The sequence below is a fragment of the Molothrus ater genome, chromosome 16 (genome assembly GCF_012460135.2).
Source record: "Molothrus ater isolate BHLD 08-10-18 breed brown headed cowbird chromosome 16, BPBGC_Mater_1.1, whole genome shotgun sequence".
Taxonomy (NCBI): Eukaryota; Metazoa; Chordata; class Aves; order Passeriformes; family Icteridae; genus Molothrus; species Molothrus ater.
Window position 1 is genome coordinate 345,936 of NC_050493.2, and position 27,288 is coordinate 373,223.

The following is a 27,288-nucleotide window of genomic DNA, read 5'->3' on the forward strand; positions in this document are numbered from 1 at the left end:
ATTAGCATGTAGCAAGATTTTCCTGGATAGCATATTACCATATTGTAAAATGAAACTGCAGCGAGATAGCAGTTATGTCTAAGAAAATTAAGAGGTAAATTCTTGTCCCAGTCCCACCAGTTAAGGATTATCATAGCCAGCCAGAGGCTTTTAAGTGATCACAGAATCACAGAATAAGCTGAACTGCAAGGGACCCACAAGATGTCCCCTGCAGGAGTGTCACAGCCTCATTCACACCTGTTGTGCTACCAGATGGCGCGGGGGCTGGAGGCTGTGCCACAGCCAGGGGCCTGCCCGCTGCCCACACCCAGCCTCACCGTGGCCCCGGCCGTGGGCAGCACCAGCCCTGCCTCAGTGCCAAGGACAGGAACGGGGTCACTGCCCCGGGGAAGCACCCAGGGCACTGGGCAGATCTCCCGTGTCAGAACGGAGGATGGCGATGCCCATGGCCTTGCAGGATTATCCCTTTGTACTGCAACTATTTTTAGTACAAACATATGGTGAGGAAATAACGTGGATAGGCTTGAAATGGCTCTGTGAGAGCACCTTGGGCAGCGACAGCCACAGTAATGCTGACGTCAAACTGCTGGGCCCCAGGAAGACCCATTTCAGGAATAACACAGCTGAAGCCTGGAGCAGAAGCAGAGGATAGGCACAGCCCGCTAGATGTGCCTGTCAGTGTCACCTCGTATTTGACTGCTAAAGGCATCATCTGGCTTTAACGCCTCTGTAATCTGTGTACTCACTGCTGGTGCCGTCCAGCCCACCAGGCTTGTTCTGCTGAGAACAGGGGTGGTGAGGAGTCTCCTGCCAAGGCAAGAGTGAGGGTGGGTTTGCTGCTGCCACAGGGCTGCCAGTGTCCTCAGCATTTTGGGGGAAGAGGCTGGCGTTCCTCGGCTGCCCCTGTCCTGTTGCAGAACCTTTCCTGCTGAACAGTCCTGTCTGAGAACCAGCAATGCAGCCTGCAGGGCTCCTTGTCTCTGGGCCAGCATGCTGCTGGCCAGGCTCTATAGGGAAAGCCATCCCCGTGGCATCAGGTCCTGCTGGAGCTGCCTTCCCAATGGCAAGGTGCCTGCCAGCCTGTCTCCTGTCCAGAGCACTCTGGTGCTTCATGCTTGCCTTGCATCAGCCACTTGAGTAGCAGTGGCACGAAGGGAGCAAGGATTAGTCAGAATGATGTATCTTGAGGTATTTATTCCTTTAAGAAAAAAAAATTAAGAAAAAAATTAAGAGGGATAGGAGCACCTGGGGACTGCAGACGCTGCAGAATTACAGACCAGCTTCCCTGGGGAATCCAGTACCTGAATTTAACAGCCCTGTGGGAAGGAAGCAGCTTTTATGGTTATGCACATCACAGCAAGACCCACAGATGATCAGGGAGGAGCCCTTGGGTGCCCACTGCTGTCCTACAGGGGGTGGGGAAGTGGGAGGTGCTGCCACCAGCAGCGCTGCGCTGTGCCCACTCCCACAGCCCATGGCTATCAGCTGGCAGGGGAGGATGGGGAGCGACCCGCCTGCAGCAAGGACAGCAGCCACCACGGTGTCTGCTCCCCACAGCAGCACCACATGCCCCAGGGCTTTTGCTTTGGTTTGTAGAAAGCAAACACACTGGGGGTTTATAAAAAAAGCATGAACAAACATGTTAATTACAACTGCCCCTTCAGATGATGTTACCATAATAAACAAGAGCCAAGAAATTGCAGAGCTAATAATCTGGAAGTGTTGCCACATTTAAGGACTGTGTTTAACTCTGTGCACAATAAAGCCAAATAGATGGATGGGCTGGCCCTGAGGAGAGAAAACAGGGAAGCAGTGATCAAGGAAAAGAGGAGGAGAAGCAGACTCAGCATTTGCTGCACAGTTTTAAGCATAAAGCTGGAAGCCACAGTTTGTCCTCAGGACACCCTGGCCATGCAGAGCCCGGAATGACTGTGGCTCTGGGACATGCATCCAGAAAAGCTTTACCCCATACTCTGCTGTGTTTCAGAATCCCCCCACGTGCTGCCCTGCTGGGGCAGGAGCTGAGCTGCCCTGTGCAGGTGAAGGAGGCTTAGCCTGCAGCCCTAGGGTCGGGTGCCCTGCGTGCAGCCGGTGGCAGGCAATAACTGCTGCCAAACAGAGAGCAGCACACTGCACGGCCAGCTCCTGCTGCTGGGAATAACAGGGGTGTTAAAGCTGGACCAGCCGAGCCTCTGGCACGGCAGGAATGCTCCTCAGAGCAGTTAACCTTCACAGAGCTGCTGCCATGTGCTCTGCCCTAATTGCGTGTGTGCCGACGGAATTCTAACCAGCTCTGTGTGTGCAGGCAGAGCAGCACACAGAGCTCCCCTGCAGCGGCTGGTGCAGAGCAGTTTGCAGCGTGGGGCCAGGGCTTTGCTCCCTCTGAACACATGCTGGCTTTCCCTGCAGTGTTTGTGTCCCTTTCGAGGCCAGCCTGGCTGCTGAAGATGCACGGCCAGGCAGTGACTGTGCCTGACATGCCTGCACAGGGCACTGCAGGAGGTGTTAGAGTGGGACATGTCTACTCATGGCTCTGCCACTGGTGTCTCCCCACCTGCGCCTCTTCTCTCTTCATCACTGCTCACCTGAAAAAGGGGAGCAGTGGCAACAATCCACTGGCAGGAGCTCTGCTGACACAGGCATGAACAAACCCTCTGCTCCCTTACGGGACGGGCATCGTGCCCTTGAGCTGTGGTGCAGCATCACTACACTGTGCAATGCCACAGCTAGGCTGCCATGCTGGCCTTGGACCCAGGAACTACCTCGTCCTCCAAGCAGATGATCCAATATATATTACTGAGCACTTGCTTGGGCTTTGCATATTTCTCTCCTTTCCTGTTCATTCCCCAGTGCTCCTCAGAGGCTGAGGAGGGGCAGCTCTGTGCCCCCGGAGCTGCACAGGGCTGCTGCTCTCACTCCAGGTTTCTGCTCTGAGCACGGGGAGCCTCCAGCAGGACAGCTGGCTCCCACCCGCCCTGGCTTGGAGCAGGGACCCTCATTGGCAAAATGTGCTCTCGTAATTGCTCTTAACTGCTGGTTTCAAACAAGCTCTTTATTTTCAAAGGATACATTTTATAAATTTGCGAATTTGCATGTTGCCAAAATCCCCTTGTGGTTTATTTAAATCCAGATTATCTTGTTTATTCCTTCAGTCACAGCTGTCATTTATCTCTGTGTAGGCAGCTTGTTCACTATGTTGCAGGTTTCCTGCAATCCCACTCAAAAAGAGTCTTTGTTAACTGTATTTTCATGTTCTCAAAAAGAGAAAAAACTTCATAGCAGCTCCCAGGGCTTGGGGAATCACAGAGGAGGACAAGGATTTGCACAGCTGCCGTGGAAAGAGGAAATGGCCAGGTGCTGCAAGTGTCACCTGCCCACCGAGCTCTTCTCTGCTGCTCCTTGGGGTGGAGCAAACAGCTGCTTTTGTCTTCTGAAAAGACAAACATGAATCCTTTTTCTTTTTATTATTAACACATTCCAGTATAATTGCTCGAGCTGTCAGCTGTGACCTGCCAGCAATTCAGCAGGCGTGGGACTTTCAAGGGGAGAGCGGCATTGCAACTGAGCCCGCAGTAAGCATTAAAAGCAGAACCCATTTGCTATAAGCCCCCGAGTCAAATCTCTTGTTGAATTTGTTCAAACATAAATTTACAGCTGAATTTACATAGGTTTAATGTTTTATAATCTTTTCAGTCTGTGAATCTATATTCAAGAGTGAGTGCATTAGCTCAGAAATATTGTGCTTAACGCTGAAAATAATTTTAATCTCTCCAAAGTCCAATCCTTTGCACATCACTAAACCTCAGAAGCCAATCCCTTCTAATAAGAGACAAAAAACTTGCATCTGTCGCTGCCTAATAGATTCACATTGCTCTAATTCAAACAGCTCACATACGCCTGTTAAAAAACACTAAACACAAATTATAAAGCCCTTTCAGAAAAGCGGGTGCCAGTTCAGACTGGGGGCCAAAGGAACTATCCCCAGGAGACTCACTGGAAGAGTTTAATGGTTAGGAATCTGGTGGCTGGGAGAAGGGGGTGATCCACCCCTCTCTGTGACTTGCATTCTGCTTTTGCAGGGCTTGTAACTCCAAATGGCTGCCGGTACCATTGGTTTCCCTCTCCAAAACAAGGAGCTTTCCCTCTTCCCAGAGTTTCCAAAGCCATTCGCTGTCCATGCAGAGCACTCTTGTGAGGGGCAGTTTGGGGTTGCAAGGACGGGTCCTTGCTCTGTGCCAGCCGTGTCCCTGCTGAGTTTCTCCCCAGTGTCCCCCAGCCCTGCAGGATGTGGGAGCCCCGGACCCCAATGCAGCCAGGGAACGAGAAGCAGCTGGGGCTTGGGAGCGTCCCAGCGTCCCTCAGCAGGGCCAGCCCTTCTGCCAGTGCCTCCAGGGCTGCCTGGAGCCGTCCGTCCGTCCGTCCGTCCGTCCGTCCGTCCGTCCGCAGCACGGCCGGATGGAGCGCGGACCCGGGTTGCCATACCAACGCAGGTGCTAACGCGTGTTGACTAGCTGAGAGCTGAGCTGATCAGAGAATGGCAGCTTGGGGTTGCCATGGCAACCGAGATGCCAAATTGGAATCCGTGTCAATAGCAAAGGTATCCGGGAGGCGGCAAGCGCGCAGGGGGCAGCGCCCGGCGGGGCTGGGGCACCGGGGGCATCCACCTCCAGGGGCTGCGTGTGCCCGCTGCTCCTGCCTGCTGGGGCACCTCGGAACCGGCACCGGGGCCATCCACCCGCTGCTCCTGCCTGCTGGGGCATCTCGGAACCGGCACCGGGGGCATCCACCTCCAGGGGCTGCGTGCCCGCTGCTCCTGCCTGCTGGGGCACCTCGGAACCGGCACCGGGGCCATCCACCCGCTGCTCCTGCCTGCTGGGGCATCTCGGAACCGGCACCGGGGGCATCCACCCGCTGCTCCTGCCTGCTGGGGCATCTCGGAACCGGCACCGGGGGCATCCACCCGCTGCTCCTGCCTGCTGGGGCGGCTCGGGACCGGCACCGGGGCCATCCAGCTCCAGGGGCTGCGTGCCCGCTGCTCCTGCCTGCTGGGGCATCTCGGAACCGGCACCGGGGCCATCCACCCGCTGCTCCTGCCTGCTGGGGCGGCTCGGGACCGGCACCGGGGCCATCCAGCTCCAGGGGCTGCGTGCCCGCTGCTCCCGCCGCATCCCAGCCGCCACCCCCAGGGCCTCCATCCCACGGGCACAGCTGCCCTGCTCCCTCCCTCGCTCCCTGTCCCCTGCCGGCTCTCCCGTGCGGAGGGGTCGGTGCTGCCCAATCCGCCAGGGCTCGGCTCCGCAGCGGTGCCCGCAGGGAGGCTGCACTCAGGGGCACCCCTGCAGCCGCACCGCCAGACACTGAGGAAAGTGCCTTCGGAGCACAGCCCATTGCTAACGTGATTTTTCACAATATCGCCTAGTCTAGAGTCCAACAATCCCAATGAAAGGGCTTCTGTGTCTCCACGAAATGCAAAATCTTTAACGGCTCATTGGCATGTGCTTAAGTTGGCCTGGATAAGTTACTCCTGAGACCTGCTATTGATTCTGTCAAGGATTCAAAGGTTTTATAGGCATCGCTCAAGATCTCTTTAGTACTTGTACCTTCTTAATGGCTCTCATCACCAATGGAACTGGAAACATCCCCCAGCGCCCTGGGAACAGCTGTCTCCGTGCCAGGAGTCGGAGCCACGCTGCTGCCCAGGAGGGTGGCTGCCCTCCAGAGGGCCGGGCAAGCCTCCTTGGCAACCTGAGAGGAGAGCCTGTGGCTCCTCTGGGGTCTTTTAGAAGGTGGGGCAGATACCGGGGTTGGGTAAGGGCTGGGGGAGCAAACTGCACCCAGGAAGTCTCCTCTCCTCCTACCACTATGCAACAAAATCAGTGGGCAGGTGGCTGAATAGCAGACAAAAATATAAATATGCTTTGATTTCACTGGGACCATCTGGCTCAGGCATGATAGGTGGGTAGGAATGCTATAATCATGGAGCAGAGTACTAAGCTGATCCATTAAAGTCCTTTAGCAGAAGCAACTATGGAACCTATATTAATCTGGCAATGCTTTGTGAACAGACATCACAAGGTTAGATCCATTCAGCTGCAATTAAAACCAGCCCTCACTGATCAGGCTAGCTGGGAGAGCTGCTGCAGCATTGTGTTCCCCAAGGCTCTCATGAGTATAGACTGTTGATACTTGCACAATGTAATCTGAAATTATGATCCTAATGCTAAATCTTGCTTTCTTCTGTTCTTCCCTCAAGTGGATCTCCTCTGGGACATGGCTGCTGCCTTGTGCCCAAATCCCTTGCCTGCACAGCTCTCACACAAATTGGATAGGCTCAGGTTAGTGCCGTGGGGTTCCTGATGGGGAAGTGCCTGACATTGTTTGACCAGGGATAAATTTGGCCCAATCTCTCCAATTTTAGTACAAGATTTATTGTTGGTCAGCATGTATGGAACAGGTTGTGAGAAAGGTTGGAAATGCATATTTCTAGCCCCTCTGCTGTCAAAATTATTTTGATGAAGTCTCACTATCATTCCCTACAGAAGGCCATGATCCTATTCACTGGGAATCTCCGTGTTGTCTGCTGGATTTAGTTACTGTATTAGTCACAGTTATAGCACAGGACTCACGGGCAGGCAGGGGTGGGGCCTGCCTCCTCTTACTGAGGATGTTCAAGTCCAACTAGTCTGCTCCCAGTCCAGATTTCCCTTCAGCACAGGAGTTCAAGTCCTCTCGGTGCCAGTTCACTCACTTTCCACTGGTTTTTCTTGCCCCATGCCAGTGCTCAGGTATGGGGCAGAGCTACATGAAATGCTGATGCACACTCAATCTCTGCAGGACAGAAACATCTCTGAAACATGCAACCCAGTGCACCTTGCTGGCCGCAGCCATCACACACACTCCCTTCCCACCCCCTTGGGATTCCAGTCTGGGCGATCAATACCAACATGCAGCAGGTCAAGCCCCCAGCACCGGCCCCAAGCAGAGCACCAGGAGCCCACAGGGACACCCGTCCAGGAGCACTCCCGCCCGGGGCTGCTGCCGCCCAGGGCTGCTCCCGGGCCTTGCTCCCGCCCGGGCCTGCTCCCGCCCGGGCCTGCTCCCGCCCGGGCCTTGCTCCCGCCCGGGCCTGCTCCCGCCCGGGCCTGCTGCCGCTGCTCCCGCCCGGGCCTTGCTCCCGCCCGGGCCTTGCTCCCGCCCGGGCCAGCTCCCGCCCGGGGCTGCTCCCGCCCGGGGCTGCTCCCGCCCGGGCCTTGCTCCCGCCCGGGCCTGCTGCCTGCTCCCGCCCGGGCCTGCTCCCGCCCGGGCCTGCTCCCGCCCGGGCCTGCTCCCGCCCGGGGCTGCTCCCGCCCGGGCCTTGCTCCCGCCCGGGCCTGCTGCCTGCTCCCACCCGGGCCTGCTCCCGGCCGGGGCTGCTCCCGCCCGGGCCTGCTCCCGCCCGGGCCTGCTCCCACCCGGGCCTGCTGCCTGCTCCCACCCGGGCCTTGCTCCCGCCCGGGCCTGCTCACGCCCGGGCCTGCTGCCTGCTCCCGCCCGGGCCTGCTCCCGCCCGGGCCTTGCTCCCGCCCGGGCCTGCTCCCGCCCGGGCCAGCTCCCGCCCGGGGCTGCTCCCGCCCGGGGCTGCTCCCGCCCAGCCGGCTCTGACGGCTGCTGAGTGGTGCCGTGGAAGTTTCGGATCTGTTATCTGTCAATAACAGATGCTGTTTGCATTGCAGGCTGCAGTACCTGGAACAGCCAGTTGGATGTGGGAAAGCCACAGCTCATGGGGAGAGCTCTGTGCACACCGTGCAGCTGACATCCAACACTGATCAGACTCAACTGGGTGGCCAAATCACTCCGGTTTCCCAAAGATGGGATGGGCCCTTCCCAAAGAAGACCAGGGAAATAAAATATTAAAATATAGTGGTTTGGAGCTGCATATCCTGAGGAGTCCTTTTTCATCTTCTGGAAAATTTAATTCTACCAGGAAAAACACCCTGGCAATAATGGCTGCCTAAGTGAAAGCACCACAGCTGTATCATACTAAAAGCTTTTCAGGGAAAAGAGTAAATAAATTCTATTCTTCAGATGTATCTGGATGTTATCCTAACGCAGTGCCAGAGTAATAGGTAAGCCATCAACAGCTAAAAGGCTGGGAATTGTTATGGAGTAGCGATACTGCCAAAGAGGCTGAAAACAGCAGTAATCGTTCACACCCTGTGCTGAGCTCCAGCGCCGCTGGCAGCCGGGCACGGCAGAGGGACCAGCACAAAGAGGCCGGAGGTCTCGGACCTGCCCCAGGCAGGTCAGAGGTGGTGGCAGGAGCATGACCATCTGCACCTTCACACCTGCAGTTTCCTGTTCCTTTTTAGCTGTCAATGAGATGGATCCATGCAAGCCATCGGTGCTGCAGGCAGAGCAGCTGAAGGGGCAGGTGGGGAGGTCATGGGCTCTCTCTTTGCTCTCCTAGCAAAGCCAGCTCCAAATCCCTCCACAGACACTGAGTGGTGAGATCTTCCCAACTGCATGAGCCTCTCAACTGCCCAAAGTATGATATCCCACTGCTTAATCTACAGAGGACCAGTGCTTGCATCCAGCCTCTGGAGCCCAGCAGATGCCTGGGCAGAGCCCCAGTGCTCCCCTTGCTACTGCAGGCAGCAGTGCACACCAGTGCCCCAGCCCCTCCTCTGCCTCCTCCCCATGCAAGTGGGAACTACATCAGTTCCAGCATCAGACAAGTCCTGCAGTGGCCAAGGCATCTCCCAAAACAACTGCCAAGGACTGCACAGATCCAGGACTTGCCCATTCCCACCCCAGAGCTGCTCCTCTGCCCCTGGAGGGAGTGATGCCAGCCAGGCTGCTGCCGAGGGCACAGCTATTTATTATTTGCTTCTGTTGATTATTTTTGGGTTTAAGTTCATTTATTATGTATGCAAGAATGGTAATACACTGGCATCTGAATGTCTTTTAGGCATACAATATCCTTATTATTCAAAGTGGTTTTTCCTCCATAATTGAATGGTTTACCTTATTATTACACTATGTTAATGACCCAGCATTTCCATTTTTCTATAGGATGCTTAATTGTAAGCAAAGTGCAATCAGAATCAGAGATGCCATCTGTAATTGACAGCATCATAATAACAGCCAGAATTGCAGGAACGAAGTACCAAAATAAGTAACAGTGGGGAGAAAGCTGCCCTGAAACCCCTCAGGAAGCTGATCTGGGCTGGGACAGAGCCCGCCCACACAGGATCGTCTCCCCAAACTCTGACAGTTTGGGCATTAACAGAGATAGAGTGCTATTGATATCAGTTTGTACATTTAATCAGTTTTTTTGCAGTTTTCAGCGAGATGTGAACTATATCCCTGTCCAAGGCATTTGGTTCAAATCAGCTGAGACAGAGAATAATCAAGATTTATGATTCTCATTCTGACTCGGATCACACAGTCAGTGCAAACGGTACCGCAGAGCTTCCTCCCTGAGCCCCAGTGACATCCCTCTGCTTGCCCTCACACAGTGATTTAACGTCCATCCCAGGGACTGTCACCATGCCCCTGCAGATAATGGTGACTCTGGGTTCTCTCCAGAATCCCCAGGGGTGGCACTTGAGGGGCACCGCAACCCAGTTTGGGGCTGGTTGGCAGAAATCAGTAAAACAGCACTTGGCAAAATAAAAGGGAATTCATCTTGCTGTGCCTCCTAGCGCAGCCTAGAGCAGCCTGGAGCAGGAGCAGCCTGTGGCATGCCTGACCTCTCTTACCCAGGGCATCCCTGCTGGGGAAGCACACCGTGGGCTCTCACAGGTGAGCCATACCTACCCCTGCAGGAGCCAGGGCCCGGGAGCAAAGTGAGCACTGGAACTGCACAGGGAAGGGCCAGGGATAGCTCAGGAGGCAGCTCCCAGCACAGCAAGGGCTGTCAGCACATCCTACAGGCAGTTCCATTTCCAGGGGCTCAGCAGCAGCCAGGGAGCCAGAGCTCTCCAAGAGCTCAGCTGGGAAGTGAATGTTTAGATAAAAATTAAATGATCCAAAACCAACTTTAATAAAACCAGCCAGGTGATGGGAACAGAGCAATGGTGAGGCAATTTTCAAGCCATTTTGAAAGCAGCCATGCTGTGTGTTGCTGGCTGGCCAGTGTGCTGTTGCTGGCTCCTGGGATGCGCTGGTGGGCTCCTGCCCAGACATCTGCTCCTATCAGTAGAGGATGGATGTGAGCCCAGGCCAGGCAGCCCAGCCACAACTGCGGAGGAGGGTCCTGGCACATCCCCAGTGCCCAGCAGACCTGGGGGTTCCCCTCTCTGGGCAGCACAGCCCCACATCTCAGCCCATAACCCCGGTGTCACAGCTCTCCAGTGCGCGGTCCATGGGAAGAGAGTGTTGTGATCCTGCTGCTGAGTGGCTCCATGCAGGAATGGGGCGATGGGAGCTCCATCTGGCAGGGGGCTGGGACGGGGGGCAGAGCCTCCTCTGCCTCCTGCCCTGCTCGCAATGGTGGGAGATCCATCTGGGATGGGGAGCAGAGCCTCCTCTGCCTCCTGCCCTGCTCACAGTGATGGGAGCTCCATCTGGGATGGGGAGCAGAGCCTCCTCTGCCTCCTGCCCTGTTCACAGTGATGGGAGCTCCATCTGGGATGGGGAGCAGAGCCTCCTCTGCCTCCCTCCCTGCTCACAGTGATGGGAGCTCCATCTGGGACAGGGCTGGGATGGGGAGCAGAGCCTCCTCTGCCTCCTGCCCTGCTCGCAGTGATGGGAGCTCCATCTGGGATGGGGAGCAGAGCCTCCTCTGCCTCCTGCCCTGCTCGCAGTGATGGGAGCTCCATCTGGGACAGGGCTGGGATGGGGAGCAGAGCCTCCTCTGCCTGCTGCCCTGCTCACAGTGGTGGGAGCTCCATCTGGAAGAGGGCTGGGATGGGGAGCAGAGCCTCCTCTGCCTCCCTCCCTGCTCACAGTGATGGGAGCTCCATCTGGGATGGGGAGCAGAGCCTCCTCTGCCTGCTGCCCTGATCACAGTGATGGGAGCTCCATCTGGAAGAGGGCTGGGATGGGGAGCAGAGCCTCCTCTGCCTCCCTCCCTGCTCGCAGTGAGGGCAGGAGCACGAAGGCAGGGGGGCTGCCCTGCTGGTCCTGCTGTGCCTGCACAGGGGCCCTGCTGCATTCTGTCTCAGCAGGGTTTGCTCAGCCACCTTTCCCCACACGCTGTGTGCAGCAGCACTCAGGGTTAGCCAGGGCTCTCTGTTAATTCACACATGTAGTGTAACATCCAAGTGAGTGAAAAAACAGCCTGATGCCACTCCAGTCAATAGAGTAAACAATTCCTGGTTTGGATAAACAGAATCACTAGTGTTGAAGAGCTCTGGGCAGCACTGCACAGTCTGATTAGTGTAAATGCTAAACACAAACCAATTAACACTCTCTAAGTCTGCTTATCTCATGTCACTTAGTGCTAAAATAAAGGCTAACACTAAACACACACATTGATTTAGCCATTAAATCTAGCATCACTCAAAACAGCTCATTATATCACCGAGAAACAAATAAAGTCACCTGAATTTTCAGAAGCTGCTGTATTATGAACAATGACTCATTTGCTCCATCCTGCACTAGGGAGTCACTGCTCATACTGAGAACAGACTGATACAGCTTCACCCAAAAATCAAACCTGGGCCACAGGCAGAGGTGCCAGGTGCCATCCCTGCAGCTGGCCTGGTGCTGTGCCACCAGCTACAGTGCCCAGGACAAAACATCACCACCACTAACAACAATTGCTTGGCCAGTGCCAGCCATGAATCCCAGGCATCCATCAGCTCTGCTGAGGAAGACGAAAGACTCCACAGTCCCAGCAAACCCCACCAGATGCCAGTGCACTTTTTGAGAGCAAAACCAGCACTGACAGAACATCCACCTTAGTCCCTGAAGAACTAAAGCTACTTTGGGTTTGATTTGGGCTTTATTTGGGCTTTTCTTCAACTAGAAATTATTGAAAGCTGGTACGAGGGAAGCTGATGATAGGAATAGCCTGTCTGGGGGTATCCTGCCCTAACAAGCACTGGTAGCAGGCAGGGAAGGATGTGTGGATGTTAGCAGGCAGTGTGAGATGTTTACATTCCTAATTACAAGGGCTAATTCTTCGCTTTGGCCAGGTATCCCTTCTGCAGACAAGGTTAATGGGATGTGAGAGACCACAGCTGCCACAGCACCGAGTGAGGAGGACAGGCAAGAGACAGCAGCATTAATCAGCAAGGAGCCATGCAAAAATGGTTATCTCAAGCTGTTTGGAGGCACAGAGTAAAAATAAATCTCCCTGAGTTTAATATTCTGCCAGTCAGCTCCTTTTTGTAGGTGGAATCTATTAAAAATTATCTTTCTGCTAAAATGCTAAAGTGTTTCTGACATTTAACAGCTTGCTTCGAGCAAAAAGGTGCAATAAATACATAGGAGAGCTAATTGGCACCAGAACATCCAACATCCACCCAGCACGAGCAAGCACTGCTGCGTCAGCTCCTGAGGCCTCTGGCAGACCCCAGCATCTGCCCTGAGAATGGTGCCCTGCTCACCTGGGGAACTGGGAGGTTCCCACCATCATCCAGCATCTGCAGATGGAGCGGCTGGAGCCAAGGGGCTGGGGGACACATGCTGCAATCTGGTCCTACCCAAGTCTCCACTTTGAGGTACTTGGTTGCTGCAAAATGCAGAAGGAGCTGCTTGGCAATGTGGTCTCAATAAAAATTAATGCTTTAACAAGAAGCCAAATAGCTACAGCTAATGTTCTTCTGAATGAGATCTAAATTTTATTCATAAGCATCAGTGTCAGGACTAAAATAACAGTTTTATGGACACTATGAGCATAAACAGCTCTGCTGATTCAAAAACAGAAACTGCACTTCTGAATGAATCAACGTGTTCATTTGGAACAAAAGCACTGTTCCAAACACATGCCTCAAATAAAAGAGAAAGCCAGAGAGTGTTCTCCTGGTGAGTCTGCTTCCAAGGAATGCACTGCAGAGGGGAAGGGAGATGAGGGAACAGTGATTGGGAATGTGCTAGGGAGAAGGAGTAGGGCTCACTCAGAGACTCCTGGGACACAGCTGGAGGTGGGGTGGGATGGTGTTTCCACCTCATCTGCATGTGGAAAAGAATCACAGGTGAGAAAGAAGAGTGCTACACTCCTGCAGAAATCCCTGCTGCGCTCCAGCATTCAGGACTGGATGGCTCTGGCAAATAGTTGAAATGGCCTTTGTTTATTTAAGGTCAATGCCTCAGGAAAGGGCAAGAGCTATATGGCTACAAGTAATTGATGAGGGATTTTTAGAAAAATACCTCTTGGAGAGTGGGCTCAGACGGATAGAAGTGAGGTAGCCCACAGTGTGGCATGCATGTGTGGGCAGTGGCATGGCCACGCTGGCCAGAGACTCCAGAGCATGGCTGGGATGGGGGTGGAAAACACATTCTATGTTCAGTGAGGAGTTTGTCGTCAGGCTGCTAGTGGAGCCTCTGGACAATTTGTTTACTTTACAAGGCCAATTAAGGGTCATGCAAGAGGGAAGCACCAGCTCCAGCATCCCCATTCCCACACCCCTTCTGCAAATGGGAACAGGACCAATGGGACTGAGCACATCCAGTCAGCACTGAAACACCCCAGATATCATGATCCTTGTCCAGCCCTGGGAGCCCAGGTTCCCGAGATGAGGCAAGGCCAGTCCCCTGCACTGGGCAGCCCCCAGTCCCCAAGAGCCCTGTGAGCTCGGGTTCTGCAGGGAGTCTCTCTGGGAGAGCCTGGCTTTGCTGCTGCAGTGCTTCGCATAACTGGGGCAATATATCTGTGGCCACAAATGAAAGATCAATATTTATTTAACAGACACACTACCCTTTAGAGGCCCCTAATTGTAAATTAATCATCATTAACTGGCAGTAATTGAACATGCTGAGAGCTGCGATCGCACCTATCCCCCACAGCAGGGCTTGGCTCCAGCAGAGGGGAGTGGGATGGAACTCAGAGCTGGCAGGGGGACCCACGGGGGGCCCTGCAGGGATGCACGGGGGCTGCTGCAGCCAGGGTTTTGCTCAGCCCATAGCAACCCAGCGCTGGTGGGACAGAGCTGGTGGGCTGAGGACCCTCACAGTAAACCCTGGAGCAGGCAAGGGCCCCCTCTGCTGCAGCAGCCCCACAGCCCTCAGCAGGACACACTCTGGAGCTTTGGCCCCAGCTCCAAGTGGAAAGGCAGAGTGCTTCAGGCCAGACAAGCCCCCCTGGCCTGTGTGTGCAGCACAGGGGGCTGAGAAGGGAATGAGAGGGGTGACAGGCCCATCACAGGGAAGGAAGACACGGCTCTGCTCTGCCTGCCTGGGGAAGCACCTGCCCAGCACCCATCAGCACCTGCACAGAATGCTGATGCTGCTCACCTGCTCAGTGCATGCTGCCTGCTGGAGGCACAGCTGCTGGCAGACTCTAAGCCCAGGGGATCCCTTCCCTTTGGGAGGGAGAAACTGTGGTTTGTTTCTTTCCAGATTTCCCAGGAATGCAGACCAGCAGTGCAAGCACCAGCTCTCAGAGCCGTGGGGCAGGAGCCTGCCCACAGGCTGCTGCCAGGGGATCCAGGGGGACACAAGGAGATGCACAGCCACCAGAGCAAGTGTTTTGGAGAGCGCTGCTTTCAGACACCCTTGAACACTGGAGGGCTCTGGAGATGCTGGTGTGCTCTCTAGTCTGGGGCTTTGGGAGGCTCTACCCTGTGTCACCGTGATTAAGAAACAAAATCTAACATTGTCCTTGGTGTGAACACAGGCGAGTGCTCTGGCCTCAGTGCCAGTGGGCTGTGTGGGGTGAGCTGGCAGCAGGAAATGCAAATTCTCTTTCTGTAAGGACGACAGTGGCACGAATGCTGACTTTATTAAAATGCAGAATTATTTCAGGGCCCTTTGTTTAGCTCAGAGCCCGGAGGTAATTTATGCACAAGGATGGAGCAGCGAGGGCTGTGCTCGGCTGCCTGGCATTGCCAGCAGTTCTTGGCTGTGCTCCTGGTGTGAAGGCTTTCTAACTCTGGAGGGAAGGTCTGGGAAGCCACAGTCTCGCTGCTTGTTCTTGCTGAAGGATTCTTCCTGTCCTCACAGCTCCTGTGTACAGCTGCTGTGGATGGAGGCTTTACACAGAGACTAATTAAGTGCTTGCTGATCAAGTCAGCTGGTCTTCTGTCCAGAGACATTCCCTCTCTGTCTGCCCCCCTCCTGCTGCCCAGAACAGCCTGACTGTGCTGGGGCCTGGGGGCTGCTGTGCCCACGCGCCATCCCGGGAGCTGCTGAGGGCAGCCCATGCTCCCCACGGCTCCCTGCCAGCAAGGCAGGACCACTGCCACACCGAAGCCTGGCCAAGGAACCTTTTGGGCCATGGGCAGTGAGGAGGGGCCCCTCTCTCTGCCCCACCCTGGCTGTGAGCTGCTTCTGTGAGCTGTGGCCACCAAACACATTATCACCTCTGCCTACCCCAAGTGCCCTCAGGGGGGGCAGTTCATTGACTTTGCAGCCCATGAATTCTCTTTGGATTTGGAGACTCTCAAGGCAATCTGAGCTTCTGCAAATTCTCATCAAAACTTGTGACTTAGCTGGCACTTCCACTGCTTTGGCCTCTCTATCAAAGGGATATATGCAGGATTTGGCAGAAGAAATTCCAGAACCTGGCACAGAGATGACAATTAGTTTCTTTATGAATTAGTACTACAACTTGAAAGGATGAGGTTCAGAACTCCAGCATGGCTGGAGCTGTCCTGGTCCCATAAACAGCTGTGGGGGTCCTGCAAAGGTACAGGGAGAGCATGAAGCAGGGCTTTCCCACAAGCAATAGAAGGCAAACAGAAGAGAGGTCTCAAGGTCCCTGAGCAGCAGCAGTAAGCTCACTTGCTCATCACCACAGTCCTGGGAGAGGGCTGTGGTGGCTCAGCTGGAGCTGGCTGAAGGCTCAGACCACTGCATTTCAGATGAACAGGTTCAGCCAGGTGCTGGAGTGAAGCAGCACAGCCCAGGGGCACAGAGGGGTGCCAGGATCTGTCCTGGCAGCAGCTGGGGGCTGCTGCAGCAGCACGGGGTGCAGGGACTAATGCCAGGCCCTTCACCACTGCCAGCCATCACTGCAAAGGCAAACAGAAGCTGCTGGAGCTTCTTGGCAGGGAGGTTTCTTGAAATGAAACCTTTTCAGCAGGTTACATGCTCTTGTTTTGAAGAGTTTAAACCATGTCCAAGATCAGGCTAGATTAAATCCTTGACTTCCACTACTGCCCAGAAAGCCTCATCTAGGCTGATTCATGTTTTCATCTGCATACTAATGCTGGGCTTTAATCAGCAAGGAAACCTTCCAGCACATTGCTTCAAAGGTAAATGTCTGCAGTGGAAGGCACACAGGGAGGAAACCCCTGCCAGCTTCTTTCCTCCTTTCCCGTGCCACATGCACCAGATTTGCTGTCTCTCAGCTGACAGGACACAGGGGCTCTACTGCCTAACCTCCTGAGCTGCATTAGGCTGCGCACTGCTGGGGCTGTGCTTGGGGAATATTGCTGTGTTTGACACAAGGTCTGGCTTCACTGAGCCAGGTTTATCACCTGGTAAAGCTGCTGTGCCCAGACATCACAGGCAGAGCAGAGGGCCTGCTATTAGCAGGGGAAGGAGCTGGAGAATAAATCCACGACTCCCGCTTTTGTGCAGGTGGAGTGCAGATTTCTGTTGCAGAAGATCCGTGCAGTCTGTGTGACTCCCAGATCCCACCCTGCCCCTCAGACATCGATGCCAGCAGCTGGTCACAGCCCGCAGGCTGACAGGAGGAGGGATGGAGCCGAGAGCCCGGAGCCAGCCACCCTTCTGGAGGGAGATGCTATTCTTAGGCGGGTATTTGGAGGCAGTTCAGAGGAACCTGCCTTGTCACACTTTTAAATTCCTCTCTCTGCAGTGGCACAGTGACAGAAGCCTCTCCGTATGGTGCCGTGGGAGGGAAAGCTTCCGCCCGCCACTGCCTGTGGCGGATGCCACCCGGCGCACTGGGCACCTGCCACCACGGGGCTGGCACCCCGACTGCAGCGGCTGCCAGGGCAGCCACAGCCCAGCCAGGGCAGCCACAGCCCAGCCAGGGCAGCACGGCAAGCAGGCTCCTCGCAGCGGGCGGGTTCCTGGCCACAGAGCACCGATTCGTGGCACTCAAACACCCTGCCTCAACGCCCAAGCATCCTGCTTCCCTAAACCTCTTCACTTCTCATTCCTCACATGGTGATCTCCTTGCTACACATGCCACCAATTACTATGCAAAATAATCATGTTAATGCCCACATCCATTAGCAAAGAGACAATGAAATCTCCGGCACTCACCAGCAGCAGGTTGGGACCACAAGCACAACCTGCAGAGACACGGGGCTAGCGGCACTGGGACGGCACGGCTGGGAAGGAGCTGAAGAAGCCCCAGGTTACATGGAAGGAAAATGGGCACAGCCTCAACAGGAAACAGGTTCTGTAACGTGAGTGGCTCCATTCCAGCTGACAGTGGCACCGTGTGCCACCAGCCTGCCAGCCTGTGCCCTGTCCTGCCACAGGCAGCCTCTGTGGCACACACATCCCAGTGCCACTCCTGCCCTGTCACTGCAGGGCAGCACCACGGCACGCCTGCCCTGGCTCCTGGCTGCCAGGGACAGGTCCGGTTCCAGCAGCAAGCACTGCATTTCCACAGACTTTCCTAGAGGAAATGTTTCTCCTCTGTGTTTGAAAGGTTCCAGCAAACAGGTGTAAGCAGGGCCTAGGGTCGGCCGTTCTGCACCAGAGGCAGGCGTGCAGCCCCACTGCAGCACACAGAGGTGTGAGAGCATTAATCACCGCTGCCGAGCTCCTTTCCTGCCGCTGTGTCACAGCCCTAATTGCGCTTGTTAAGTGGAATGTCTTCCTGGCACTTGCTCGGGGCCACGGCTGGTTCAGGTAAGACAGACCCGGGTCGATGCTGCTTGACAGGCGATGCACTCCGCTGCACTCGCAGCAAATGCTGCACGGCCTGTGCCCCTCAGGGGGCTCGCACCCAGCGAGGAGGGCATCCCCCGGAGCCCAGGGGCCCCAGTGTCGCCGGGGCACTGTGGGGAGGGATGTCCCTGGCACGGGTGTGTGCTGTGCCGCCAGCACTGCGTATCTGCACCTGCAGCTTCTGCCAGGAGGGCACCAGCCTCCAGGGAAACCTGCTCACATTGCCAGGAACAATCACCCCAGCCCAGTCCCAGCTGCTGCTCCTGTGTGACCCCCATGTCCTCGAGGGGCTCTACCACACGGGACACTTGGCAGCTCTGCCTTTCGTGGTTGTGCTGAGCACAGGACAAAGCTGAAGCAGACCTAACACTCTCAGCATCACAAGTAATCCCATTAGATGTTTCTGTGATATCTGACTGGTCATGAACACCTTGCTTTAAGGCAGACCCAGCTCCTCTGGCTCCCTAAGGTGATGCTCAGTCTGAATCTATCACGGCTGCCCACAGCACGGGCAGGTGCTCACACTGCATCCCAGCTGCATGGGCCCGAGAGCTGCAGCCAGTCTGGGCACACATGCTGGCTGGGGCCAAGTCACTTTTCCCACTGTCACCTGGGACTTTTCCAGACTCTCCATATTTGCTGTGCCTTTTGCAGCTTGAAGGGACAGGCCATGCTTCTTTGGAGGCAGCAGGACAAGTTTCCTGCCTGAGACAGAGCTCAGGGCAGCATGGTCTGCATCAGCTCCGATCACCTTAAAAGCTTCAGCCCACGTGGATGCATTTCCCACCAAATGCATCTCTGGCTGAGGAGTGCTTGGGGACTAGCAGTGACGGATGAAGGTTGTGGCTGCCCTGAGCAACCTCAGGCTTGTATGGAGAGACATCTCCTTCCTGTCAGGGGAGAAAAAAGCTATAATCTGCTCTAACTGACGCTGTGATTTTCTTATCCATCACAGTGGCAGCTTGTTTATACCTACCCAGGGCCCAGTGCTGCACGGGCAGCAGAGAAGTGGGGCAGCTGCAGCAAAGCAGTGCAGGTGCCTGATGGGCTGGAGCCACAGGACCAGCAGGATGAGCCTTGCTGACCAAAGCCAAAGGCAGCTGCCCAGGGAGAGGGTGTGCAGCACTAGCCCTGAGCACTCCCAGGGCAGCTGGAGACCCAGGTGGGTTTTGAGAGCAGAAGAGAAGATTTGGGGAGTTGCCACGGCAACGGCATCACTTATGTCAGGGTATGCCAGAGCGGCATTGTCTCTGAATCCAAAACCTTCCTTCAAATTAGCTCCAGAGCATACCATACTGCCTTTGGAAACATGTAATGTGCCCCTGTCACTCTATAAAGCCTTGTTTGTCAACTGGTTGGTGGCTCTTCCCTGCCTGAACAGCATCCCTGAGTGCAGCCCAGCCCCTGTGTGGCACGGAGCCTGCTGCACACCCAGCTGGCAGCGGCGTCCAGCCCTGCAGGCAGCTGTGAGGAGCGAACCCTCTGCCTGCGGAGGCTCTGCCCTGCACGGCCCCGTTACCCGTTGTGCCTCCTGCACATCCCCTCGGTGTTTACAGACATCAATCCTCAGCAAATCACGGAAAGGTTCAGCTTTGCCTGTCAGACTTGTAAACAACCTTGCAGTGGCCCACAGCTCTGACACAGACATTTTAATGTGGCACTGTCATGCGCCAGCTATGTCAGAGTCAGCAGCTGCCAGGTGAACCTGCTCTTCAAGGGCTGAGGCACAGCCCCCAGCCCTGCGGGGTGGGTGCAGCTCCCAGCTCCTCATCCCACTGGACAGACCCCAGAAGAGCTGTGAGGTTTCAATTGCCCAGGCTTGGGACTCCCAGCCAAGCCTCAGCTCAGGCAGTGTCAGCAGGAGGAAGTGAGAGAAGTTCATGGGACTCTCTCCAGCCTGGACAGAACAAACAGTAACTTTTAAAATGTCAATTAGCTCCCTGTCAATCAGCTTATGCTGAAGTAAGGTAATTACCTTGTCGCTTACAGAACTCCCACTCTCCTGGAGAAGGCAAACCTTCCTCCCGCCTGCTTGGCACCAGCTATCCCCAGGCTGATCACCTGGAGCCTGTGGGGACGGTGGTGGCCAGCGCTGCCGATACCACTGCTCTGGCCACTGGCTGCCTGGGCACAGCACCAGCACTGGGACAGGCTGGTGCTGGGCCCCGGGCTTCCACACCCATCTCCATGCTGGGACTGGGCTCCCTTTTCCTCTGCTTCTCTCCAGATGCTTCTCCAGGCCCTCCCAAGGGCTGCTGGGTCAGGAGAGGAAGGGATGTCCTGGGCGCTGCCAGGTGCCAGCAGGATGCAGCACCTGCTCCCAGTCAGCAGTGCCTGGTGAGCTCTCCCTTGGTGTTTGGTGAATGCTGCTGTTTCCAGGCTGCTCCCGGCAGCCACAGCTTGGCAGAGCCACCACAGTTACAGTCCCACTGTAGCTCAGGAGCTGCATCTCCAGAGACAGACGCTCCCCTCGCGGTACACTGCCCTGCCTTGTCTTGCCATGTCTGTGGCCGAGCAGCATCTCACAGGTGTGTCAGAATAGGAAATCTCCATTAAAAATAAAGCAAAATAAAAAGGTTCCATTGTAATCCTATTAATGCATCTCCACATGGGTCGGTATCTCCTGAAGAACACTTCCCATTAGAGAAATCAATTTAGTATTCGGCTTTCTTCCTGTGGTGCATGTTGAAGTGAGATTTGACAATGATGGAAAACAGATTTGTGTTAAATACTGCCAATAATGTCTCATAGCTCAAGGTTACAGCTTCTGGTGAGCGACAGACGCTCGTAATCCAACGCATGGAAAATACTGCACTCCACTATCAATTATCTGGAGTTATTAGGTTTTAAAATGAACTGCACATCCGGACTTCAGGCCACATGTTTATTTTACATTTCCCTTGCAGCTGCTTCAGCCAGTTTGGGGCTTTCTGGTCTGAGGGCTCTGTGCACAGCTGGCTCCAGCTCCAGCTCCAGCCTGGAGTCCCAAATCCCCTCAGGGTGCAAGGCTGGTATCCTTTTTGCCCAGGATTTCAGACCTGGATAGAGCTCCAGACTCCAGAGAGGCTTACAGCAGACAGGGAATTTCTTGATCCTCTTCTTTTAACAAATTGGGGTCTTCAGATTCACCAGTTTAGTGGGGAATTTTGAACAAGTGTTTTCCTTCCTCAGGTTCCTCAGGAGCCCACGGCACAGCAGTTGCTTTGTGTCCTGAATCGCCACTTTGATGCTTGACAAAAGCTTTTTTCTCTTTGATAAACAGAAATGAAGCCAAACATTAATGGATCCTTTCCTTCCACTCAAGAAGGCTGGGGAGCCTTGCAGGGGGTCAGAAGACCTTTTGGAGCCTCCTTTTACTTTGAGGCTGGCAAAGTCTCAGGCGAGGAGGGGAACTGAGCTCCTGCAAGCTGCTGCATGGAGGAGATGCCTGGGCAGCAGCAGGAGACACACTGATCCCCAGGCTCAGCATTGCCCAGCTGGCACCCCGGGCTGCACAGGGACATCGGCCTCAGCAGTGCCACAGGGAAACTGGGATAACTGGGAAATGCACACTGGGCTGGACTTCAGCTCCTGCTTGGGGATGCACAGCATTATGTGTCTGTGGAGGAGGAACTGCCACGTGCTGGGGAGCAAAAGCAACACCCAGAGCTGGGGAAACAGAGAGAGAACTGACGGATTCAACAACAGGTGGGGAGTGCCAAATGCACACACACCTGGACAGCGGGGCCAAGGAACCTGGACCCCCAGGCACTCACTGTTGGGCATCTTCCCTGTGGGTTTTTACCCTAATTTGCAAGTCAGTAAGAACCCATATAGAAACCCTGTCCCATTTCTGGATTGCATTGTGGAAGCAGCATTCCCTGGGACAAGGAGCCTGTGGAAGGGAACACAAGGGTGACCAGAAAGCTGGAGCCAGCCCAGGGGATCATAACTGTGACACAGTCAGACCACAGAAACATCTGCTGCTCCTGCAGAACCCAGGGGAACAGAGAATGTTCCTCACTGCTTCATTTAGCAATTAGACCTACAGACACCTCTCTTCTATTAAGTGTCCTCGCATCAATGGCAAGGGCCTGCAAATATTCTAGTGGCATAGACAGAGTTATTAATCAGGTGCTGTAAAGGCAAGAAATTAACATAAGGAAAACGCAGACTGAATATTGGAGAAAGTTTTCTGGAAGCAAACATGTTAGTCAGGGAATTGCCATCCCAGGGAAAGGGGGAAAACTCCACAGCATGAGGTGGATTGGAGATCCCTGGCAAATATCCCAGAGGGAATGCACAAATGATGGCTAGTGAGAGGAGCAGGATGACCTACTATGTGACTTGCTCTTCCTGACATAAATCATTGAGTGATTTCTAATGACAATTCACTGCTGGGTAAAGGTGCCTTCATTCACACAGTCTGCTGCCCTGCCCCAGGCTGGGCTTTGCACCAGGACAGTTATTTCTTTGCAGCAGGTTATCCTCCTGCAGCAGAACCCTGTGGAGACTCCAGTGTCCTGCACCGTGGTGCCCGTACCCCTGGGGTGCCAGAGTCCCCTGCTCCCAGGTGTGCTCTGCATTGTGGCCACAAGAAAAGCTCTCTCGAGCTGTGGCAAAGAAGTTAATCCAAAGGATTGGGTTTGCTGCTGCCAGCTGCTCCCTCCTCCAAGCTTCTGGAAGGCCATGCCCTACCTGGCTTTCCACTGGAGGCTGAACACAGTGAAAACACTGGCTGGCTTCACAGCACATGCCAGGAGCTTGGTGTAGTAACAAGTGTGACAAGTGCAAGTCGTGCAGCTGCACGGATGGCAAGGTTACCTGTGCCTGCCATCAAGGGGAGCAGCTGCTCGTAGGACGCCCCCTGAACGCTGACAGATCATTTGCTCTGCGTGTCCTGCTGCAAACAGATGTCTCTGTGCAGCAAAGCAGCCACCCGAATGTTAAAGCAGCTTGTTCTGGCTCTCCATAAAGATGTCATATTTGTTCCCAGAAGTTAATCTTTAAAGATTTTTAGAGCGATCAATAACCAGTGGAAGTGTGCAGAGCAGGCTGGAGCCGCAGCTGGGGACAGCAGCCATGCAGCAAGCACCCGTGCTGAGCCCCATGCCCAATGGAGGGGACAGCAGCCGTGCAGCAAGCACCTTTGCTGAGCCCCATGCCCAATGGAGGGGACAGCAGCCATGCAGCAAGCACCCGTGCTGAGCCCCATGCCCAATGGAGGGGACAGCAGCCATGCAGCAAGCACCCGTGCTGAGCCCCGTGCTCAATGGAGGTGACAGCAGCAGTGCAGCAAGCACCCGTGCTGAGCCCCATGCCCAATGGAGGGGACAGCAGCCGTGCAGCAAGCACCCGTGCTGAGCCCCATGCCCAATGGAGGGGACAGCAGCCGTGCAGCAAGCACCCGTGCTGAGCCCCATGCCCAATGGAGGGGACAGCAGCCGTGCAGCAAGCACCCGTGCTGAGCCCCATGCCCAATGGAGGGGACAGCAGCCGTGCAGCAAGCACCCGTGCTGAGCCCCATGCCCAGCGGTGGGCACTGTCCCCCACAGCTCAGACTGGGGGCACTCAGTGCTGAAGGGCTCCAGGGACTGGGATGCTGAGCCCTGTGGCACTGGGGGCTCCTGGCACTGAGCCCTGGAGCCATCTGAGGACCTGGGCAGAACTGAACCAGGCCAGCACTGGTGGGGGGTTCCAAGACACACCAAGTCATGCTGCCACAGAGTGTGGCTGGGGCACACAGAGCCCCACCTGCAGCAGGGCTCCTGCTGTCTCTCCTGAGCCATAGGCTCTGGCTGCATGCAGATGGCTGCAGGGAGCAAGGGGAAGTTTAGCCTCGAGCTGGCAGGGAGATTAGCAAGGAGAGGAGCGCTCAAAGCCATTTGCAGCAGGCACAGAGCAGGATGCTGGGTGTGCTGCCGGCGGGGACAGTGTGTGCTGAGCTGAAGGAGCCTGTTCTGCAGAGCACGGCGTGCAGCCCAGCCCCACCGTGGCTGCTGGAAAACTGGCTCTCTGTACACAGGCACAGGTAATGTTATCCTCACAGAGCTCCCCCACACTCTTCCCTGGGCCCCTGGTCAAGAGCCAGGGTGGATGTGAGCACTCGGGGCTGCTTCAGACATCAGTTCCTGTGCTCCAAGAAAGGCAGGATAGGAGCGCTTCAGGAAAGCACCCCAGGTCCCAGCAAACCCTCTTCCCCCATCTGAGAAAAATTTCCATATTCATGAGCCTTATCACTCCCCTCAAGCTGCTGTGTGAATGCAGCAATTCAAAAAGCAGCACCACACAAAGACATATTTTGAGGCCGTTGGGGAATCAGCAATAGTTTCTCAGACTCCCTTGCTCTGCGCCTGTCCTGTTGGATTTGAGCTGTGCTCCAGCCCCGCAGGTGCAGTGACTCAGTCCCAGCAGGGCTGGCACAGGTCAGAAGTCCCTCTCAGCACTGTCCCCCACATGGCAGCAGCAGCAGCAGGGTCAGTCCTGGCACTGCCCCTGGGGTGGGCTGCTGCTCCCAGCTGATGGAGGGTGGCAATGGGCCCTGGTGAGGTGCTGGGGTTGGTGAGTGCTGCTGCCTGAGGTGGAGCTGGGCAGGCCTCGGGCTGCCAGATCAGTGTTATGGCCAGCTACAGCCCCTGCCACCCGGCTGCTCCCAGGCTGGGGTGGCCATGAGGCCTCTGCTGCCGCTGCTTTCAGCCCTGCCCACTGTTGTGATTGGCATTTTATTAAGGAGAGCCATTATCATTTGCAAAAACATTCCAGACTTTGCCAGTGCTTATCCTTGTCTGACTCCACAAAGCTCGTTGAGCTTTTATCTCCTGCAGACTAGATTATAGTAATGCCTCCATGCTTGCCAGGAGGGCTGATTTCCAGCCCTCAGCCCTACAGGCAGCACAGATCGTGCCCCCTGTGCCCACCACCAGCCCAGCACTGTGCTGGGGCTGCTCCCTGGCTCTCCCTCCTGGGCAGGTCTGCAAAGCAGAGTGCTCTGGCTTGGCACCATGACCGAGCTCAGCCCAGCCTGTGCTCGCCGTGCCCCATTGCCCAGCTGCAAGGGGCTCAGCAGCCAGCACTGCTGTCACCCAGGCTTTGCCCCTGGCAGAGGAGCCCTGGGTGTTCCTGCTGCCTTCCCAACAGCCCCAGCAGGGAGATTCTCCAACAGTGTGCTGCTCCTGCTCACCACTCTCTGCAGGCTGCCATACACCTGGCTGTGTGGAACTGCTTTGGCATTCCTGGGGCCCAACACACTCCCTGCATGGCGTAAAACTGCCAGAAACCTCCTCCTCCCTCCTCCCAGGAAAGGTCCAAAATGCCACTGGTATGTTCAGGCAGTGACCCCAGCCTGGAGCAATGCTCCCAGACCATCCTGTGGGACTGAGCCATGGGTGGCAGCAGCAGGGGAGAGGGGAGCAGGGCTGCCAATGAGGCTGGCACTCCTGGCTCCTCAGCACAAGGAGTGCCACCATCTCCCCTTCCCAACACATGCCACCTCCTGCTGCTCTACCTGCGCCATTCCGCTGCAGGCTAAATTAATTATTTCAAATAAACTCATGTTTAAATTACCAACCCAGGCAGGGGCCAGCTGATTTGAGGGCTTCTCACTCTGTTAGCCTTGCTGCAGTCAGCACTGGGCCAGGCAAAGGCCTCACTTGCATCCCCAGAATCAGCTGGGATGGAGCCCTGCAATCCCCCTTCCTCCACTGGGCGAGACCTCAGCCGTGTCCCCCGTGCCCAAGCACAGCCAGACTCACCACATGCCCAGCCACACGCCCCAGCACTGGGAGAGAAGGAACAAACACCTCCCCTAGTCTGTGATGCCAGTGATGGAGAAGATGTCACAGGCAACAGGGACATGGGGACAAGCCAGCTCAGGGCGTGCAGCTTCTGTTTTGGGGAAAGAGCAGGGATAATACACAGCAAGGACAGCAAGCGTATTTATAGCCAGAGCTGCTTCATGGGCAGGTGTCTGCAACAGGCAGGTGCAGTTAGCAGGACCTGCAGAGGCAGCTGTGGGGAAGAGGCTGGAGCACTCAGGTAGGATTTAGCCCTGGGTGTTGCAGCTTCATGGCCCTGAGCCCAGGGAGGTGCAGCACAAACCCTGGCAGGCAGCGGGTTCATTCCAGCACGCTGCAGTCAGTGTCTGAGCTCTGCGCTCTGGGCTCGGCTGGCTCCCCCCACAACTTATCTCAACTCTTCCCAGATGGCTTTTATCTTTAAACTACTGTACAGCAATACAAAAAGACAACAATAATTTAAGATCCTCTTTGACTGCAGGCTAATACCAATTCACTCCGCTTGCCGAGGGATGGCACTTTCCCTTTTTTATATAGCCTCTGTGATTTTTCTAGCGTATGCAGATAATCTCAAGCCCCTCATAAATGCAGCCATAAACTTTCCTCCCTCTGCCCCCTCGGAAGTGCATAAAACCAGCGGGATAACCAGCATCATCCTGGGAGGCCTCTGAGGAGGCAGCAGCTAAAGCAGGGCTCAGTGCTGGGCAGATCTCATGGGGAGCTCCCAGAGCTGGCACGGTCACTCACCCCGTGCCAGCCTGGGCAGAGAGGGAAGGCAAAGCACAGCGCAAGGGAGCTGGATCTCTGCACAGTAAGAGTCTCCCCACATCCACAGTGGCTGCCTGGGAAGGTGTCCCTGGGCAAGGCTCCTGGCCAGGGTGTGCTGGGGAGTGGGACCCCTGGGCACACAGGGCTGCCATCCTGAAATCAGCTCTGGTCCCTCTCAGAGCCTGCCCAGCTCACACAAACACCTCGTGGGCCTGTCTGGAAGGAATTCCTGCTTACAGACAAGCCAGGAATGGTTCTCTTTCCCTGAAGAGATTTTAAAATATAAAATGCTCTTCCTGTGTGGATGAAAGACCAACATCTTATCATCTCTCAGTAAATTATTTGGTGTCTATGGAAATGTAGTCTTCCAAGAATTCAGCCCTATTAATTTTGGGGTTTTTTACATGCTAGGCCTGAAGCAATTAAGCCTTCACATTCTGACTCATTTTCCAGCCTGTTCATCAGCACAGCTGAGAGAAGGTGTTCTGTCAACAATGAAACTTTTCCCCCAAACACTTTAAAATCCAAAGGTTCATCAAAATCAACTTTAGTTTGCAAACTGTTTAGGTTTTGACTTAGCAGCTTTTTTTTTTTTTTTTGTGGCAAAAAGAACGGTTAAGAAAAGCTCCCAGGCATCTCTGCTGCAGATTCTGGGAGAGCAAAGGGGGCTGGCACAGAGCTCTGATTCTCAGCCAATTTCTCCAGCACCAGATTATAAGCATCCTTCTTCCTCTTGCTGGAGCGCAGACAAAAACTGCATGTTCTCATGAAAGCCTCCAGCCATAAA

General features: G+C 55.2%; 1 protein-coding gene across 1 annotated transcript in view; it reads right to left on the minus strand.

The window, feature by feature from the left end:
• HS3ST4 (heparan sulfate-glucosamine 3-sulfotransferase 4) overlaps positions 1 to 27,288 on the minus strand; it is a 56,735-nt gene that overhangs the window by 4,094 nt on the left and 25,353 nt on the right. The gene's annotated exons all lie outside the window — the stretch shown is intronic.